At 49.8% G+C, this 19,080-nt stretch overlaps 1 protein-coding gene across 1 annotated transcript in view; it reads right to left on the bottom strand.

Moving 5' to 3' along the window:
- The window catches only part of LOC138367694 (gamma-aminobutyric acid receptor subunit delta-like), a 121,058-nt gene that overhangs the window by 24,368 nt on the left and 77,610 nt on the right, over positions 1 to 19,080 (bottom strand). The gene's annotated exons all lie outside the window — the stretch shown is intronic.

Raw genomic sequence — 19,080 nt, 5'->3', positions numbered from 1 at the left:
GTTTCATTGACCAGTTTAACTCTCACCTGTATCGGGTGATAACGAGCTTAATACAGATCGGACGGCTGATCCAAGATCAACATTAGGAACACATTAACACAAGAGAAATATTTATACTTACTTTAAGGCCGGCTTGTCACTCACACCTTGCATACACACAACGTTGAACTGTAGACGCTCCGGTGAAATACTCCAGCAATTTCGGCACGTGGTAACATGCGAGTAACACAGAGTTGGCCCTAGGTGGCAGGTGCAACTAATTCCTAGCTGTGTGTGGCGCGACACTCAAGCTAGGGTGCGCGTTGATGACAGCTACACACAAGGGTGGCAGGGTGAGCGCGAACACACAGGGTGGTAGGGTTGCGCGGCTTGGAGGGAAATTTCACTGTCTTAATTGGCTTTAAAAATAGTTATCTCCGAGAAATTAACGGCAACAATGGAGAATCACGAGGATTAGTGTGATAACACTGGCAAGTCTGGTTACTTCTTGCGGGTGGCAACGGGCTGTACACGATCTCTCATTGTAAATCCCTCATACCCAAGTTAATTAACAAATATAGCGAACCCGATTCTGCAGTGAATCCCACTAAATGAAATGAAGCAGATGACGAGATAATGCAGGCGATGAGTCACAATAACGTGGCTAAAATATGTTGACCAGACCACACACTAGAAGGTGAAGGAAGGACGACGTTTCGGTCCGTCTGGACCATTCTCAAGTCCTGGATCGACTTGAGAATGGTCCAGGACGGGCCGAAACGTCGTCGTCCCTTCACCTTCTAGTGTGTGGTCTGGTCAACATGGCGAGATAATAATTAACGTCGATTAGGCAATGGATGTAGGTTGTAGCTGGCAGCACAGATCCTCACGTCTTGGTAACGCGAAAGACGACTTCAGAATGCTGCTGGCAGGCTGCGTAGGACATACACCGAGGCTCTCCTCCACATCTGCACAAAATATAAAATTACCCAATCAGGCACTGGGCACTGAGGCCTTTACCAATCAGGACAGTTACCTCCAGGTGGCGAGAGGGCCGTAACGACATAACTACGTCTCGGTGAAGGCCTAGGGAATATCGCTGCGGTTGGTCCTTAATTGTCCGCTCTCTCTGACCTCAAACTCGAAAGTTCTTCCTGACTGTGTTTCTGGATATTGGCTCCCTGTACTAGTTCACATACATCACTTCTCCTCACTGTAATTAACAAACGGCTAGGTAGAAAACGGCTCTCGCGATACCAATAGCCTTCTGATGACATGAGTTTTCCACAGATACCCAACAAGGTAAACTGTATTAACTCTTGTATTAACAAAACTCGACCTTGTGCACACACATTTGTGCACCCTTGAGAGTTAACTGTCGCGGTGCACTCACGGTGCACACAATAAGACAGCTGGCAATATCCATCCTCTCACAAAATGAAAACATGAAAGTTAAATTTACATTGAACAAATTATATACAAACAAGTTAGGCCTTATGAATTATTCACCAAGAACCATAAACCGTGCACAAGCTGCTTCCGCGGGTCATGGTCAGTGTTAAACACCTGGGAGCACCTGGAGAGAATGTCTTCTAACAGTTGTTGTTTTAGATTCAGCTACTCAGAACAAAAAGTTCCAAGTAGCACGGGCTATGGTGATCCCATAAGTGGAAGGTCTTTGGAAACATTATCTGAATCCATACCTGATACTGGAGATCTGTGGATGGGGTCCTTGGACACGCCAATCCAATCCAAGAGCAGGACTGCAGATGATGATTGAGAAAGATTAAAACACCCTAAAGGTGGCACGGGCAATAATACCCCGTGAGTGGAGGCTCTTTCAACCCATTACCAGTAACAATAGCCGATACCAAAGATCTGTGGATGGATGGGGGTCTTCTTGGTGAATTTCAGCCTCAGAGGGCTGGCTGTACCAGTTATGAAGGCTGAGGGCTGGCTGTACCAGTTATGGAGCTGGTGGGTTAGTGTAGACCTCTAGGTCTTCCATTTTTTCTTTGGCTGAGACTTGCTGCGAGCTTACATGGCCATGCTGTCACTGGAGTTTGGTGAGGTGGCCTTCATGAGGAGGTCTTGTACCGAGTAGGTGTCGTATTTGTGCTGCGGCGGTGGAGCTCCTACTAAGATTTCCTCATCTGAGGATTCCGTAACATCCATAGTTGGTGGTTTTGTCTTTGGTCTCGCAGCCTGAGGTAAGCTCAGGTGTCGTGGATTAGTGGTAGAAGCTATTTCAGGAGCGTTGGTGGTGCTGTTATTATTTGTAGACAGCACATCTGCTAGCGCATGTGCTAAGATGGTGATGGTAAGAATATTGGGAGCTGGAGAGGGCAATTCCTCTGTGCCGCCCAGGTCTTGGGTGGTTCTGGAGTCTGTGTTGACATCGACCTCGTGGTTTTCCTGGTGGTAGTCTTCGGAGTGGTAGTAGAGGCAGTGAGACTTGCATCCGGGGCGGTGAGGGGGTCCAGGCCGTTGGCTAGGTACAGCGTGTTGAGTTTCCTGATGAACCATTGATTGTCTGGTCCGGCAAAGCCTCTCCTCTAGTAGAATAAGACCAGAGAGAATGCCTGCACGTGATGCAAGGGACTGTAAGGGTGCTGGTTGGTCCTTAGGTCTCCAGTGTGGAGGCTGGGTGGCCTCTTGGGAGGAAGCCACTGATTGGTAAGAGTGGAAAGTCTTCTCGTAGGTTGGTGGGAGCTGAGGTGCTGGGTTTGGTGCCAGTGGCTCCGGCGGCGGAAGTCGAAGGTTTGGCTTTATTGGATTCAGCCTGGATCCTAATGATTTCCTGTCTGCGAGGGCAGCAGTTGGAAGTTGCAGGGTGATCGCCACTGCAGAGCAGGCAGCAAAGGGTTTTTGACTTGCAGATGGAGTAATGATGGTCCTGGGCGCAAAGACTGCACATCTAGACAGCGTGCTGACACTTATTGTTGGGGGTAGGAGTAATCACAGCGCCGAAAACACTGTTGGAGCTTGTGGAATCGTTCCTTCTTCACTTGGAAGGGTGGAATCTTGAAGCCAAAGGAGTGGAGACCATGTGTGGTAGCCTGGCTGGCCACGGCTAAGGTGGTCAAAGATATCTTCATGGTGAGGGTGCTTGTCGTCGTCGGAACCGGTGCTACAGAATATAACATCGAATACTACCAGGTTCGGGTTTTCTTCCTCTATGTTGGTTATGATCTCCGCTTTTCTTGGTCTGCGATCCAGCGGCTGGTCCTGCTGATAAGACAGTGGTATACTGACATGGGAAGAGAGTAAAGAGGTGGTGCAGTTGGCGAAGTGCGATTTTCTTGGGATTTTTTTCTTTTGAGAAAAATGGAGTTTTTCGAGATCCTCCACACATGAGAAATAGAGCACAATACTCTTCCCTTTTAGACAGAGGTCGATGGGTTTAATGCCGGCGCTATCTTTTAGGATCTTCAAGACCAAAAGATACGTTCACCAAAAGATCTTTTGGTGAACTTATGGCCGTCCATGGGGCGAGTCCTTACTTTTAGGCTTTTGTGGCATATTGTCATTGTTAAAACCCTCTTAACGGGATGCAGTGGCGATGGATGTCTTGTGAAGTTACTCAGACTTGCTAGTGTGGAACTGTATGGTGCTTCTAGGAGCCGGTTAGGTGATATTTATACCCCTCCTGGTGAAGTCACATCCTGTGTCAACACTTCTAAACTACCAGCTGGCAGAATAATGGGCACCGGTGCGCATGGAGTCTCGATAAAGGGGTGTGGATGGGGGAGGGGGGTTGTTTGTGCGATTCACACTGTCTGGGACGCAGGTGCAAACGTAGATAGTGAATTCTGTACATGTTAGTAATGAATTTTCGTCGCGACGAAGATGACAATGACGAAGGTAAGATGGAAAAGGTTGTTTACCCTGCTATGCAGGGTAATTGTGTGACATTTGCCCAAGGCCAAAAAAAATCGTACTAGAAATGGTAGCGGCTCACGAATTTGACAATGTCCCGTTTTGTGTTCATGGTTCCTCTGGGAAGTTAGGATAGGGCACTTTAGTGCGACAGGATCTTGACGATGGGAACGCTCACGAGAACAGGTTGCTTTGTTGTGGGAGCCATGGTCCTGACAAGTCCTCCTTTTCCGCCTGCGGCAGCGACGATGACACAGATGAAGACTAACTGGGTGAGGGGTGCTGTAATGACCAGTTTAAGTTGGGGGGTAAAGTATGTTGGGAAGAGTTATGGATGGTGACCAGATAGGTCCAGTGCGGGTATTGGCAAAGGTAGCCAAGTAGTAGCAGTGTGATATTGACAAGGTATTTATTATAACATGAAAGGTATATGGAGTATATTTGATATAATTAAATTATAAAACCTGAGTGGGGCTTCAATCACCTTCCTTGTATTATCACATGTTCGTTTCAGCTCAATTAACTGGTACGTCTCAGGAGACGTAGGTGTGTAGCACTTGAATGGAATATTTCGTGATGACAAATTATCTATAGTTTAGATTAACTTTGTAAGTAAACAATAGACATTCCGTTTTAGGTCCCTGTCAACATTGACTGAGAGTAACCATGAACAAATTAGCAAACAGTAAAGAAAGGGCGGAACCCATTGTGACGCCATAAACTTGTGTGTACATATAAACATCAGGAAGGTTACCTTCTCTGAACATGCTTCGAACTGCTTGCTAAGTATACATTCTCAGATGTCAGGGGAGTACAACCTGGATCCTGATAAACTCTCTCCATCATCATTCCAGTAGTCTCATCCTGGGCACGTTGGTGAACAGCGACTGAACATCCAGACTCACACACAAGATGCCTTCACCCCCCCCCCCTCCTCCACTTTTTCCCTGCAATATGTCGACAAACTCCTTTGGAAACTTAAGGCTGAAGGCAGGAGACACGTATGGAGTTCGAGGAGAGTTTGGAGCATCTTCCAATAGGTTATCACAAACGACAGATCTATTGTGAAACTTCCTAACATGATCGTTACAAAAAGGTATGCTTTATCCTATCAGTTTTAAGAGGAATAATCTCTTCCCCCAACCAAATTATCACTGCCAATAAAGATGTTAAAAAAAGGCATTGATACTGCTCTGATGCAAATTACACTGAAGATTTATCCAGACAATTGGATCAGTAGGAACTTTAATATTATCATGTTCTCTATTGAGAAGTCACCAAAGCTTCTTTGGATCAGTATCAGTGGCCTTCTCCCAGATGGGATGTGTTTTAGAGAGGGTATTGTTTTCAGTAACAGCAGAAGGTTTCGCACGAATAGTTGGCCTGGCAGTAGTGTTGCAAGGGAAGTACTAAAATTAGTATCAACAGCAATAGCAGCGAAATTATAGGAACAAGACTGTGAAGAAGGCTGGTAACGCACAGCATAGAAGGATGATCCCATTTCCCAGTTGTCTTTAGGGACTCCTGGCTTGTGTGTTTCTGTCTCTGTCTGTCTGTCTGTCTCTCCCTCTCCCTGTACCTCTGCCAAGGAGGCCTCTCTCTCTCTCTCTCTCTCTGTCTGTCTGTCTGCCTGTCTGTCTGTCTGTCTGTCTGTCTGTCCCTCTCCCTGTACGTCTGCCAGGGAGGCCTCTCTCTCTCTGTCTGTCTCTCTCTCTCCCTCTCCCTCCCTACCTCATAAACGTATATAATGAGGCCAGATAAGACAAATCCTCCACTTACAACCTGAAGGAAAAATGTCAGGCCAAACGGCCAAGATACGAGAGCAAGACCAGGACAGAAAAAAAGAGTATGCATGTCTCTCGGGATCTGACACGAGATAAAGTTTTTACAGCATGGTGAGTAGGCGAGGCTGCACACGAGGGTCTTCCTGGCGTCGCTCTGCCTGTGTGACAGTCCCCGGGGGAGGAGGGGGGATGTGTTTGGGTTATTGAGGAGATGGGTAGTTGTGTAGGCTGTTTAGAATGAGGAAGGTGGGCATGTAAAACAGGGAGGAAGGTTGGCATATAGGAGGGAGGGGGAGAAAAGGCATATAAGAGGATCTGACCAATCAATTTAAAATTTTGACCTGTCAGTACAAACCAAAACTCCATAAAATGATCGTTATCTTTGCATCAGACTTGATTCGTTCAGTGAGTTAGTTGCTCGGGTTTGTAGGCTTCCAGTTAGACAAAACAGTTACATTATTTACAGAGTGCCCACACTGGCTTCGCCAGTGGTGCTGTGCAGGCGCCCAGTGCTCAAATTGGTGCCTCTTTATGACGCATGGTGACATAATCATTCCCTATTTTGATTACGTCACACATTACCCATTTATGACGAGACGATAAATTGGTCTCTACAGGTCTATTCAGGTTTGCTTCATAGTTTACTCAAATTTTCTCAGGATTACTTAGGAATACTAAAGTTTACTTCATAGTTTTCTCAGGTTTCTTCGTATTGCATCAGGTTTACTTCATAGTTTCCTCAGGTTTCATCAGGTTTACTAAAGATATATTAAAGTTTAATAAGGTTTCCTCGGGTTTTCTCCAGATTTACTAAGCTTTTTTCAGGTTTACTCTGGTTTTGTCTGGTTTCCTTGAGTTTACTGATGTTTCATCGGGTTTCCTCAGGTTTCATCCAGTTTACTCAGGATGGTCATATAACTTTGAATTCAAGTTATATTTATTTAAGTATATGGAGTCAGCCTCCACCACATCACTGCCTAATGCATTCCATCTGTTAACTACTCTGACACAGAAAAAGTTCTTTCTGATGGTTCACTTGGGTACTAAGTCTCCACCTGCGTCCCCTTGTGTGTGTTCCACTTTCTAGATGACGTCAACCCAACTGTGATAAACACTGATCTCTGCACCTTCTCCCAGGTCTCCTTCATAGATTCCCCAAAACCAGTAAACCACCGAATACCCAGAGAAATTATCACTGAAACAACCCTCAACCATCACACCGGGCACTCTTGAATACGAACCATCAATTGCTGTCACAAGACCACCATGTGAGCCGACGACCATATTTGAACCATCCACATACACCATAACCACGGGAGCCGGTCGGCCGAGCGGACAGCACGCTGGACTTGTGATCCTGTGGTCCCGGGTTCGATCCCGGGCGCTGGCGAGAAACAATGGGCAAAGTTTCTTTCACCCTATGCCCCTGTTACCTAGCAGTAAAATAGGTACCTGGGTGTTAGTCAGCTGTCACGGGCTGCTTCCTGGGGGTGGAGGCCTGGTCGAGGACCGGGCCGCGGGGACACTAAAGCCCCGAAATCATCTCAAGATAACCTCAAGATAACCACAACCCATTCGGCAATCTTAGAGACCCGGCCAACAACGTAGATGCCGGATTCTTATATCCTGGTGTTATCCTGGTGTTAAACAGTGACATCGATAAGTGGCACAATCCAAAAAACAGTCATTCACCCCTAATGACTGGGGTGAAGTGCTACTGATGCAGCATGTCAACACCAAACCTCATGTCAACCCTGTCGAAGGACTTCAACCAGTCCAAATAATTAGTGTGAATTCCCATCACGTTGGAAACTATACAACACATCTCACAGCAGAATGTTGTGTTTGATTATCGATATTTCTGGCACCCCCAACTCTCCCCTACCGAAATGAGACCCCATTACCTCACCAAGTCTATCACTTAACAACCACTTAACAACCAGTCTCCGTGGTGTAGTGGTAAGACACTCGCCTGGCGTTCCGCGAGCGCTATGTCATGGGTTCGTATCCTGGCCGGGGAGGATTTACTGGGCGCAAATCCTTAACTGTAGCCTCTGTTTAACTCAACAGTAAAATGTGTACTTGGTTGTAACAACGATTCTTCGCGGGGGGGGGGGGGGGGAGATCGTATTCCAAGGACTTGCCCGAAATGCTACGCGTACTAGTGTCTGTACATGTAACAACTCTTGTATATATCTCAAAAATATCTGAATCTAGCTACTATTTTGTATTCAGTATTCAAAAGTGTGTACGGCCTCCAGATCCCAAAATCACACAAATCCCCTTTCAGCAACAGCCTCACAATTTCCAAATATTTGGAGCCCACCAAACACTTCGTATCCAAAGTAAACCTAATTATTTCCAAAACATCGAAGCCTATTATCTCTCAAAATGCAACAAAAATCTCTGCAAGGAGGCCAGCATCTTACCTCTCATGAGCTTCTTCACAACCCTCAGTCCTTCTCATGAGAGACCAGCTGTACTAATGTTTAATTAGATTCGGCGGCTGACTGTCAGAGGGTGCAGTTGTGTACCCTCCCTCACTCCGCAGTTGTCTCAAAGCCCTTGGAGTCGGAGCGGAGTACAGTTTCTCGAGGATGGTTTCTTGGTTTCTCGACACTTAGTTGGTGTCCAGCTTATTCGCTACAGGCGTGTGGTGGTAAAGTTTCAGTTACAGAGTGTGTTTCAGGATTTCATCCTTTGCCTTGAAGGTCACTCCTTTCCACTACCTGGAGGAGCGGGCACCATGAAGGTGGTTAACCTCATTGTGATGACTTCATATGTGGTGGTGCTGGGCGTTCCGTTCAAGATGCCAGATGTGCTTTTGTCCCAGCCCTTTGAGCGTTATGGGAAAGTGCTGAATGTCCGGTGGAACAAAGTCTCCTCTGGAAATGCAAAGGGGCTGCTAGCTGGTACCAGATCTCTACTGATGTCCCTTGACTGAAATGTTCCGTTCGCTGTTATGTTCATGGGGTTTAACCTCCACTGCATGTACTCATGCCAGCCCCCATAGATGTTTTCGGTGTGGGTTGCTGGGTCACCTAGCTGCTGCGTGCTTGCTGGGTGCGGCTGACTGGGTGAATATTTTTTGGGAGGTTGATTTTTTCCCTCTCGAGGCCCCGGAGGCTTCTGTGGCAGCGTTGGATGGTGGTAGAACCCTGACTGTAAGCCCTCCGGCTTCCGGTCCTGTGTGTACGGGTGTCCTAGGTCCAGGCAATAGGGAGGTGTGCACCCTCAGGCTCCGGGGATTGCTAGTATGCCAGTGCGTCTGGTTGAGGATGCGCCTGATGGGATATGTGTGCAGCTGTGTGTTCCTGTGGACGTTCATCCTGTGCAGACTGACGAGGAGGTGGCAGAGGCTCCCCTGGCGGATCCTCCTTCTGCTTCGGCATGCAAGTCTAGTGAGGATGCTATGCCTGTTATGACTGTTGGGGTGGGTGTTTCCCTTTCATCTAGGGTGACGGTGCCGACTGCTTCTGCTACAGAGGGTGTGTGTCCTCGCTGCATGCAAGATACGTCTCTTCCGCCTGCACTCGGGCCTGAGCAAAAAGGTTTGAAGAAAAAGGCCAGATTGCAGTCTCATAGATGTAAGGAATCTGTGGAGAAGATGGAGGGTGTGCTGGGTGTGGTGGATGTGGCGGTGGCTGTCTCTGAGCCGGGTGGGTGTGAAGATGCTCCTTCTCCAGTACCGACCTGTTGGCCCTCGGAGTCGGGGGTCGGCGGGAAGGTCGGCCATCTTGGCGCGCGGATTGAACGCTCCTGGCTGGACTTTCTTTCCACACCTTACCTGGAACTCATCTTTAATTCAGCTGGCTTCTTTGGGCCAGTGTGTGCTCACTGCAGCTACCCAGGGGCTCACAGGACCGGGGGAGGCCGGAGCCTCCCAAATGGACGCCTCCCCGAGCGGGGGCGCCATGGATGTTGACAGCAAGTCCCAGAGAGGAAAACGTCTGCTAGAAGATGAGTCGGCTGATGCTGCCCCAGAGCGAGATGCTAAGAGGATATCCTCCCCTTCAGAAGACCTTAGTCTTGTGGTACCCCGTTCCTCGTTTGTGGTAGTCCTAATCCAGTCAGAATCAGGTCAGTGCGTCTTTGCAAATCCTCGTACCTTAGGTGCAGCAATCGAGGCTTCCGTATTGTGGCCACATTGCCTGCCTGAGACCATACGTACCCTGGGTAGGGGTGCAGCACTCAAGCTACATATCAGAAAGGAGGCTCTATCACACATCTGTGTATCCGACATTAATAAGTTGGGGGACTGGCCTGTCAGGTGCCGACAGATATTGTCGCAGGAGGAGGAGTCTCGGGCCCGGTATGGGAAGATTGGCCCAATTGACCAGAGTGTAGATGTGGATGACATCCAGGCCGCTCTGCAGGTATTAGGGGGTGCATCAGCGAGATTATTGGAAGTTACCAGGATTCGCGGAGCAGCAGGGCCGACATCCATGGTCCGTGTAAAGTTCGATGGGCGCCTCCCTGACCGAGTGGCACTACACAGGACCTCGTATCAGGTTCAGCCCTACAATTTCCCTGTTTTACGATGTTACGCTTGTCATCTATTGGGCCACAGTCGCCTGACCTGCCGTAATACAGCACGGTGTGCAAACTGCGGCAAAACTGGCCATTCAGACAGAGATAACGGTGGGTGCTCTGCTACACCCCGCTGCTTTTTATGCCATGGCCATCATAAGGTTACGTCTAAGAGTTGCCCTGTATATCTTGAGGCCCTCCAGTTGGACATCGATCACAAAACAGCGGGGACACCTCGACATGAGCTGTTCCAGAAGTTGCGTACCCTCAATCAGCCTATCGCTTCTTCTCGCCTCCAGGTTCCCCCTGGTCGGGCCTCTTCACAAGTAGGAACTAGCAGACGCTCTTGCCTGTCCCAGTCACATGCCACATACGCCCAGGTTGCTAATCGATTTTCCCTCCTGGGTAGCCTTGACACTGACGGAAACTCATCCACGGATACAGACATGGACGCTCAGTCTCGGCCGGAGCCTAGCACTCGTCACCCTCCTGCCTTTCCTCAAAGAAGCCAACACCGGCGTCGTCGACACACCCATCGATCAGGAGGTACTGCTCCAACAGACAGCCCTGATGATCCTCTGGTCCCCCAGGCACTTTCCGAAGGGATTGTGACACCGGGGGAACATGAGGCCCAGAGTGAGGCTCCCACCAGTCGCAGACGCCGTCAAGAGAGTTCGCGAGCCGACCACCGCTTCTGTCAGGCAGAGAGAAGCATAGATCAACATCCTCTTGACTGGAAGTCATTGATACCACATATTTTACTTACTTTGTATGAAGGTTTTATGGCTTTTTCTAGTGGTTCCCCCTTTGGAGACGTCTGTGCACTGGTGGTCAAAAAGTTAGCTGTTGTATTTCAGGGATAATGGCGCCCCATCCTGAGAATACTGTGGTGTTTTGGAATGCCCGCTCCCTTTTTAAGAAGACGCAATTTTTACGCAATTTTATCGCCAGCGCACCACCGTTGATCGTGGGACTCTGTGAGACTTGGCTCACAGACGATCTTTCCTTCACAGTGCCGGGGTATTCTGTCTATAGACAAGATCGGCCAGTACGGGGTGGAGGGGGACTTGCCCTCTTGGTCAGAGACTCAGTTCCCAGCTCCTTGCTCCGGATTCACTCCTTCCCGGGTGGACATTTAGAATTCATGGCAGTGAAGGTCGCCCTCTCCCATGGGTGGGGCACCTTTGGCGTTCTGTATAACCCCTGTCTACCGGTAACGAAGAAGGAACTAGAACACTATTTTGGTCAGATCACAGACACCTGCCTCATCATGGGTGACTTTAACGCTCGGCACTCATCATGGCAACCCATGCTATCGGGTCGCCACCACAACATGGCTGGCCGAGCCCTATTTCAGTTTCTCCTTGACTCCCCAGACCTCTCCTTACTGACGCCGCCAGGTTTGGGAACTCGGATAGACCCGCTAAATGGCCATACTTCAACACTCGATCTTTGCATTGGAAGAGGCCCCTTCACGATGGCGCAGATATGGACCGGGCCGTACCTGGGTAGTGATCACCTGCCCATCGTCATCTCCTTCGGGGGCACTGTTCGTCCTGCTCTGACCTCCCGTAGATCCAAATGGATCTTCTCGGAAGAGGGGTGGCATGGCTATGAGGCGGATGACTGGTTGACCCTTCCCCCAGTTACTGCAGATCTCCATGGGTCAGCAGATGCTCTCTCCGAGTCCCTCTTCAGTGTAGGCTCTCGGCATTTCAGGAGGACTAGTGGCCAGACAACCAATCCTTCCCGCCGTGGGGCACCGTGGTGGACTCCTGAATGTCGGCAGGCAGTACTGGACCGGCGACGTGCGTGGAATTCGTGGCGGCGCCACCCTACTCCACTGCAGCGGCAGACCTTCCGCAGGGCGGACGCCAGGTGTAGACAAACAGTCCTCCTTGCCAAACGCAAGGCCTGGGCTAATTACTGTGCCTCTCTCCGATTCGACTCCTCCTCTGCGGGAGCCTGGGCCTTTGTTCGTAAGATGACAGGTAGGTACTCCCGGCCTACCATCCCACTAGAGACCCCAGTGGTAATGGGGGCCTAAGGGAAGTACAAATAGCCGAACTCTTGGCTGACCACTTTGAAGATGTTTACCGTTCCCCGCTCCTCTCTGTGAGTTCCATAGGTTGGGGCTCCCGACAGGGTATAGGACTAGCTCAGGACCTGGATCGCCCATTTACATCTGTTGAGCTGAAGGACGCTCTGTCACTCTCTAAGTCGGGCACTATGCCAGGGATAGACAACGTCCCATATGAATTTGTTCGGAGGGCACCCAAGAGCTTTCAGTCCCACCTCCTTTACTTCTACAACGCCTGCTGGTCCTCTGGTGTCTTCCCTGCCCCTTGGAAACACGCCATTCTTCTACCATTGGCCAAGTCAGGGAAGGATCCGTCTGTCCCGACTTCATATCGGCCCATAAGTTTGCTTCCATGTCTCGGGAAACTGATGGAACGTCTTGTTCACACCCGGCTACAATGGGTGGTGGAAACCTCAGGTCTCCTACCTGAGGGTATCAGTGGATTTCGGCCGGGAAGAAGCACGATGGACTGCCTCCTCTCCTTGGAACATCGAATAATGGACACTTATCGACGGAGAAGAGTGCTCCTTGCAGCATTCTTCGATATCAAGAGTGCATTTGACTCTGCTTCTCATTCTGCTGTCCTTCAGAGTCTGGCTCGACTAGGTCTCTCGGGTCCGGCGTTAAGGTGGTTCCAAAACTATCTACAGGGCCGCTCATTCAAAGTGGCGGTTGGTGGAGTCGTCTCTACGTCCCGCCCTGTCTCGCGTGGTGTCCCTCAGGGAGCGATTCTGAGCCCACTACTATTCTCTATTCTTCTGTCTGATCTCCCTGTATTCCGGGGGGTCCAGGTTTTAGCCTATGCCGATGATGTAACCCTCGTGGCGGATGGTGACACTCTCCTAGAGGCACAAGGCTCCCTGCAAAATGCCGTGACTGTGTTCTCAGCAATTGTGCTGGGGAAGGGGCTCTCCATTAACCCTGTGAAAAGTTGCGTCATGAGCTTCACCTGGACCCGCTTACCAGACCAGCCAGTGGTGACCCTCGGGAGCTGTCGTCTCCCGATCGCTACCGAACACAGGTGGCTGGGGGTCGTTCTAGATGGCCCTCGGCTGACGTGGAGGCACCATGTCGACTACCTTCGGGCCTCATGCCTTCGTCGCGTGAACATCATGAAACGGGTCTCTGGTGCGGCTTGGGGGGCTTCACGGGAGTCGCTCCTAGCTCTCTACAAGGCCTTCATTCGTAGCAAGATCATGTATGCGAGTGAAGTCTATGGCTCAGCAGCAGTATCTGTCTTGGCAAGGCTGGATCCCATTCAAAATGGTGCCCTTCGCTCAGCGTTAGGAGCTATGCCCTCCTCGCCAGTTCTTTCCCTTCATGCCGAGTCGGGGCTATGGCCCCTGAGCTTTCAACGTCTTCTCGCCCACTGCCGCCAACTTCAACGGATAGTGCGTCTCCCTGCTACCCATCCACTTACTCGCCTCCAGCTCGAGGCCAACTGGTGGAATGTGCCGGCTGGACACTCCAGACGCCGTCAATTGCCTTTCGTCGTCCGGGCCTTGGATGCATATTCACAGTTTTCCCTTCCCGTCCCTGTACTCATCCCCGGCCCGATCATCTCACCGGTGCCTCCGTGGGCAGAAGAGATCATTCGAGTTTCTGTCGACTTTTCCAAGCCTCCTCGTCGGAAGAGAGATTTAGAGGGTTTGGCCCCTTTAATTTTTGCAGACCTACGAGCCTCCTTATACTCTGGATACTTAGAGGTTTACACGGATGGGTCCCGCAAAGATCAGCCACCATCTACATCTGCGGCAGCATACTTTGCTCCTTTTTCTTTCTGTCAGACGTGGAAACTTTCCCCTGCTCATTCGTGCCTGGCCGGGGAATTGTTTGCAAACTTACTAGCCTTACGACTCCTTCGACAAGTTTCAGGGCCCTCTGCAGTGGTTATCTACGTGGACTCAATCACAGCCCTACATCTGATATCATCTCGGCGTCCACGAGTCCATCGTCATACTGTGTCACAGATCCGTGGAGAACTGCTGTCATACTCTGTTACTCCAGGTTGGTCCATCTATCTCCAATGGGTTCCGTCACATGTCGGTATTAAAGGCAATGAGGTAGCCGACGCAGCAGCAGGGATGGCGCATGCTCTCCATGACACTACAAATGTGCCTCTAGACCTTTCCGAAATTCTCCCGCAACTCCGGGCGGCTTGCCTCGTGAGTTGGGAGGCAATGATGGAGCCAGCACTCAGGTCCTCCTCTTTGGCGGGTTTACGGGAGGATTCCTCCCCGCGTCCATGGACTCGTCATCATTCTCGACTCCTCGACACTGCCATCACTCGTCTCCGGATTGGGCACACTTGCCTGGCCGCACATCTCCATCGTCTACGGCTGGTAGATTCCCCATATTGCCAGTGGTGTCCGACCCAGGAGGATACAGTGGAGCACCTTCTACTTCACTGCCCTCGATTTCATAGCGCTCGCGTCAGACTACAGAGTTCCGTTCGTAGGCTGAATATTCCCCGCCTCACAGTTCCCGTTCTCCTTGACGGGGCAGGTGCGAGAGATGAAGACGTCCGTCATGACATCCTTCGCCATACCTTCCGCTTCATCCGTCATGTCCGCGGCCTGAAGAGACTGTAAAATTTGTCGCCTGAGGAGATTGTAGGGTCTATGGCCTGAAGAGACTATAGGGGCCCCATCCCTTCGCTATTTCCCAGTATCGGGCAGCCGGGGCGCATCCGATCCCACGATCGTCGTCGCCCCTAAATCAACACAACAACTGTTGGCCCTCCAGTGCGGGTTGGCTGCTGTGAGAGGTTGTGCAGGTTGTTGGTATAGAAATGATTTGCGACTGGTATTGAAGAGGGAGCCTCTCGCCCCACTTCTGGGAAAATCACATTCTCAGGGTACCCCTGAGGTTTAGGGTTCTGTTGGCGACTCCCTAGGTGGTGTTCCGCTTTGGTCAGGGCAGCCGATGCCCGGTGGTTAGGTAGTAGTGACATCATCATCCATCCCTCTCCATCTTACTTGTGCCTCCTTGAATGTTAGTGGGCTTTGTCCCTTGGCGACTCAGTTGGATCTGGATTTGATGCTTTGCCGCCACAGGGTCGACGTAGCTTTGATCTAGGAGCATAATGTCCAGGATGTAAGCACGCTGCATGGTCTGGCCATTAGGTGTAGGGTGCTGTTGAATCCTTCTTGGTTGTTGAAAGGGGGTACGTTAGTTCTTCTTTCCAAACGGGCGCCGATTTCTGTGTTACATTCGGAGATGGACGATGATGGACGGATTCTGTTTGTTAGTATCTCTTATCTGGGGTTGGTGTTACCTTTGTTGAGTGTTTATGCTCCCTCTGGGTCTGCACGGCAGCAGGAGGGGGTTTTCTTTGCTACTGAGGTATTACATTTTCTGAGGCATGATACTCGGTCTATGTTTTTTTGGGGTATTTCAACTGTGTTACGTCGGTCCTGGACTGTAGTAGTCTTTTGCCTGCTAATGTGTCTCCTGCTTTGGTTGAAACTCTGGGGGGAAGAGTTGGTGGAAACTCAACTGTAGTTTGCTGCAGCGTCCTGACGTTCGTGACCAGGTTCGGGTTCGATGGGCTTTGTTGGTCGACCGTAAACGGTGTTTTCCAGGTCTCTTGAACGTTTGGGACTGGTGCAAGGGCGAGTGTAGGTGGCTTTTTCTTTCTATTACAAAGAGGAAATCAGCTGGACGGTTTGGATTGTTGAATGTGTTGCAGGCTAGGTTAACTCTTATGTATGCTTTGGTGAATCAGGAGTTTGATAAATTTAAGGATTTTGCTGCGTAAGGACCAGATTCACAGGTTAAGGGAGGAGATAGCTGTGGGGGGGTAGGTCAGGGCTGGGTTTGGGGAGAGTCTTTCGCAGTTCTTACCTCAGAAGGAGAAGGAGGATCGTGAGTCGGTGTTGTTAACTAGTCTCCATATCCCTGATGGTTCGAATTTGTCGAAATACAGATGGGGTGCTGTTTTATGTTTGGCGGGAGCTAGATCTTTAGGAGGTGGTGCGAAATTTGGGTCATTGTTCTTCTGGGTTGCTGTCTTCGGACTTTCAGGTTCTTGTGGGAATGGTTGGTCGTACGGAGGTGTGGGATGTTGTTCAATCCTTACGGATGGGAAAGGTGCCGGGGTCTGATGGGCTGCTGACGGAATTTGATGTCTTCTGTTAAGTTATTATTGAGTCAGATTTCATGGAGATGGTTCAGTTTTTTTTTAGCACATGCAGTTGGTCTAGTCACAAGCTCATGGCCTGTGAGGCTCTCACCTAAGCCTGGCGACTTGCGGTTCTTTTCCAATTGGCGTCTGATTACTCTCCTCAATTAAAATTACTAAAATATCTCCAAGTTGTTAGCAAATCGGCTATGATCAGTGGTGGGCTCACTGGTTTCTCGGGAACAGTTATGTGGGGTGCCAGGTAGGTCGTTGGTCCATTGTAACAGCCTGGTTTTAGATGTGTTAATTTATATGTTGGGGTCTGAGTTCCTGGCTGCTTTGATTAATCTATACTGGTCGAAGGCCTTCGACCGAGTCGCCATTGAGTTTGTGGTGCAGATCCTGGGGAGGCTTGGGATTGTCTCCCAGTTTGTAGACTGGGTTCGGATGTTGTATAGGGGTGTTGTAGTCGTGTGTGTGTGTGAATGGCTGGTTTAGTGATTTGTTCGCAATTAGGTACTCGGTTCGTCATGGATGCTCTCCCTGTCGAAGCTCTTAATGTATATTCTTTTTCAGCAACCGTTATTTCGGGTTTTGCAGGCTCGTGAGTTCCATTGTTCTTCCCTAGGCTACCCAATGGGTTTGACCTGAAAGTGTGTGGGTATGCTGATGATACGACTGTCTTTGTGGCTACGGCAGGCTCGGTTGTTAATGTGGAGGATGTGGTGCACAGTTTTGAGTTGGCCACGGGGGCCATTCTATCAATGGGTAGAAATCCTGTATTATGGGGTTGGGGAGTTGGGCTTCCCGGGAGCCTTGGGAGAGTTCTTGGTTTCCCGTGGGGCGGTCTGTTCCCATGCTGGGAATCACTTGGAAATTCTCGTATGAAAAATCGTTTCTGCATAATTAGGTGGTGGTTTCTCGTTTGGTCGGTCGCGGGTCGGCCGAGCGGACAGCACACTGGACTTGTGATCCTGTGGTCCCGGGTTCGATCCCGGGCGCCGGCGAGAAACAATGGGCAGAGTTTCTTTCACCCTATGCCCCTGTTACCTAGCAGTAATATAGATACCTGGGTGTTAGTCAGCTGTCACGAGCTGCTTCCTGGGGGGTGGAGGCCTGGTCGAGGACCAGGCCATGGGGACACTAAAGCCCTGAAATCATCTCAAGATAACCTCAAGATTGGTAGCTGTGGGGATGTTTTCTAAGAGGATTTTGACCCTTTAACAGTGGGCGATTATTGTGAATTAATCACAATCACAATATGAGATTATGGTTCTGTCTAAGGTCTGCTACTTGGTTCATTGTTTACCGTTGGGCAAGGCTCGCACGCTTGAAAGGGAGAAAGTGGGCTTTGTTATGTGTGATGTGAACGTTACTACCAGGTTTGCCGTTCCTCCTTGTGTATGGGTTTGGCAGAGGATGGGATTGGTCTTTCCGATGTCTATGTGAAGTCGTTGGCCAATTTTTGGGTGTTTTTTCGTAGGAGGTTCGGGTTGGGGGATGGTCTTAACTTCTTATCTCTGTACTTCTGTTTAATTCGTGTAAGTTATCTTATAGGGGGTGTCATGTTGTCTGGACGTGGCTTTCGTTATGCCACCGGTTTAGCTTGTGCCGTTCTCATTCTTCGGTCACTTTGTCGGTTTCCTGGGTTTATGTCTTTTACTTGTAGGGAGTTGTAGCAGGCACTATTAGATCGAGTAGCTCACAGGGTGGAAGGGTTGTACATGTTTTGGGGTTGTACATGCACCAGTCTCCGTGGTGTAGTGGTAAGACACTCGCCTGGCGTTCCGCGAGCGCTTTGTCATGGGTTTGTATCCTGGCCGGGGAGGATTTACTGGGCGCAAATCCTTAACTGTAGCCTCCGTTTAACTCAACAGTAAAATGTGTACTTGGTTGTAACAACGATTCTTCGCGGCGGGGATCGTATTCCAGGGACCTGCCCGAAACGCTACGCGTACTAGTGGCTGTACAAGAATGTAACAACTTTTGTATATATCTAAAAAAAAAATGTTGTTTTGATTGGGGGGGGGGGGGCGGGTGAGTGGTTTGGGTCGCTCTGAGGGGCCGTATCTCGTCCCTCGTGTTTTGATTCCTTTACGAGACCCTGCCTACCAATGCCCGATTGTTTATGTGAAAGTATTGGACTGAGATTGTTGCACCCATTATGAGGAGAGTGAGTCCCAACCCCATGTTTTTTAGTTTTGTCAACGGGTTTCATGTTTGGTGGACTGGCTTCGGGGTACCATTGCTGCCTTCTGTGGTCCTGATTTGTGGGTGGACAGGTTTTTCTTCTTGTCGTTTCCTAGGGGGAAGTGTTAACTTCGTAGCACTTTAGGGGTTTTGGTGACGGATTATATTTTTTGTTTGTGGGTTGGTAGGATAGAAGGGTACGATTTGGCTCTGTTTTGGGGGTTTTGGGGTTCTGAAGGATAGGCTGTGCTATACGATGTGGTAGGCTGGGGATGAAGGTGGAAATTTGCGGTGGTTGTTTCCGTGGGTCCTTGATCGGTGGTTCAAGGCAGCTTATGACGCTTCTGCTTGTATGATGTTGGGTTTTGTGTGCACCTGCGTCTGTGGTGGTTCCCTAGGGGGGGGTGTTGTTGTGTTTCAGTGGTTCCCTAGGGGGGTGTTGTTGTGTTTCAGTGGTTCCCTAGGGGGGTGTTGTTGTGTTTCAGTGGTTCCCTAGGGGGGTGTTGTTGTGTTTC

This window comes from Procambarus clarkii, chromosome 23, assembly GCF_040958095.1.
Source record: "Procambarus clarkii isolate CNS0578487 chromosome 23, FALCON_Pclarkii_2.0, whole genome shotgun sequence".
Taxonomy (NCBI): domain Eukaryota; kingdom Metazoa; phylum Arthropoda; class Malacostraca; order Decapoda; family Cambaridae; genus Procambarus; species Procambarus clarkii.
Note: the sequence above shows the minus strand (reverse complement) of the source record. Positions and strands in the feature narration are given on the sequence as shown.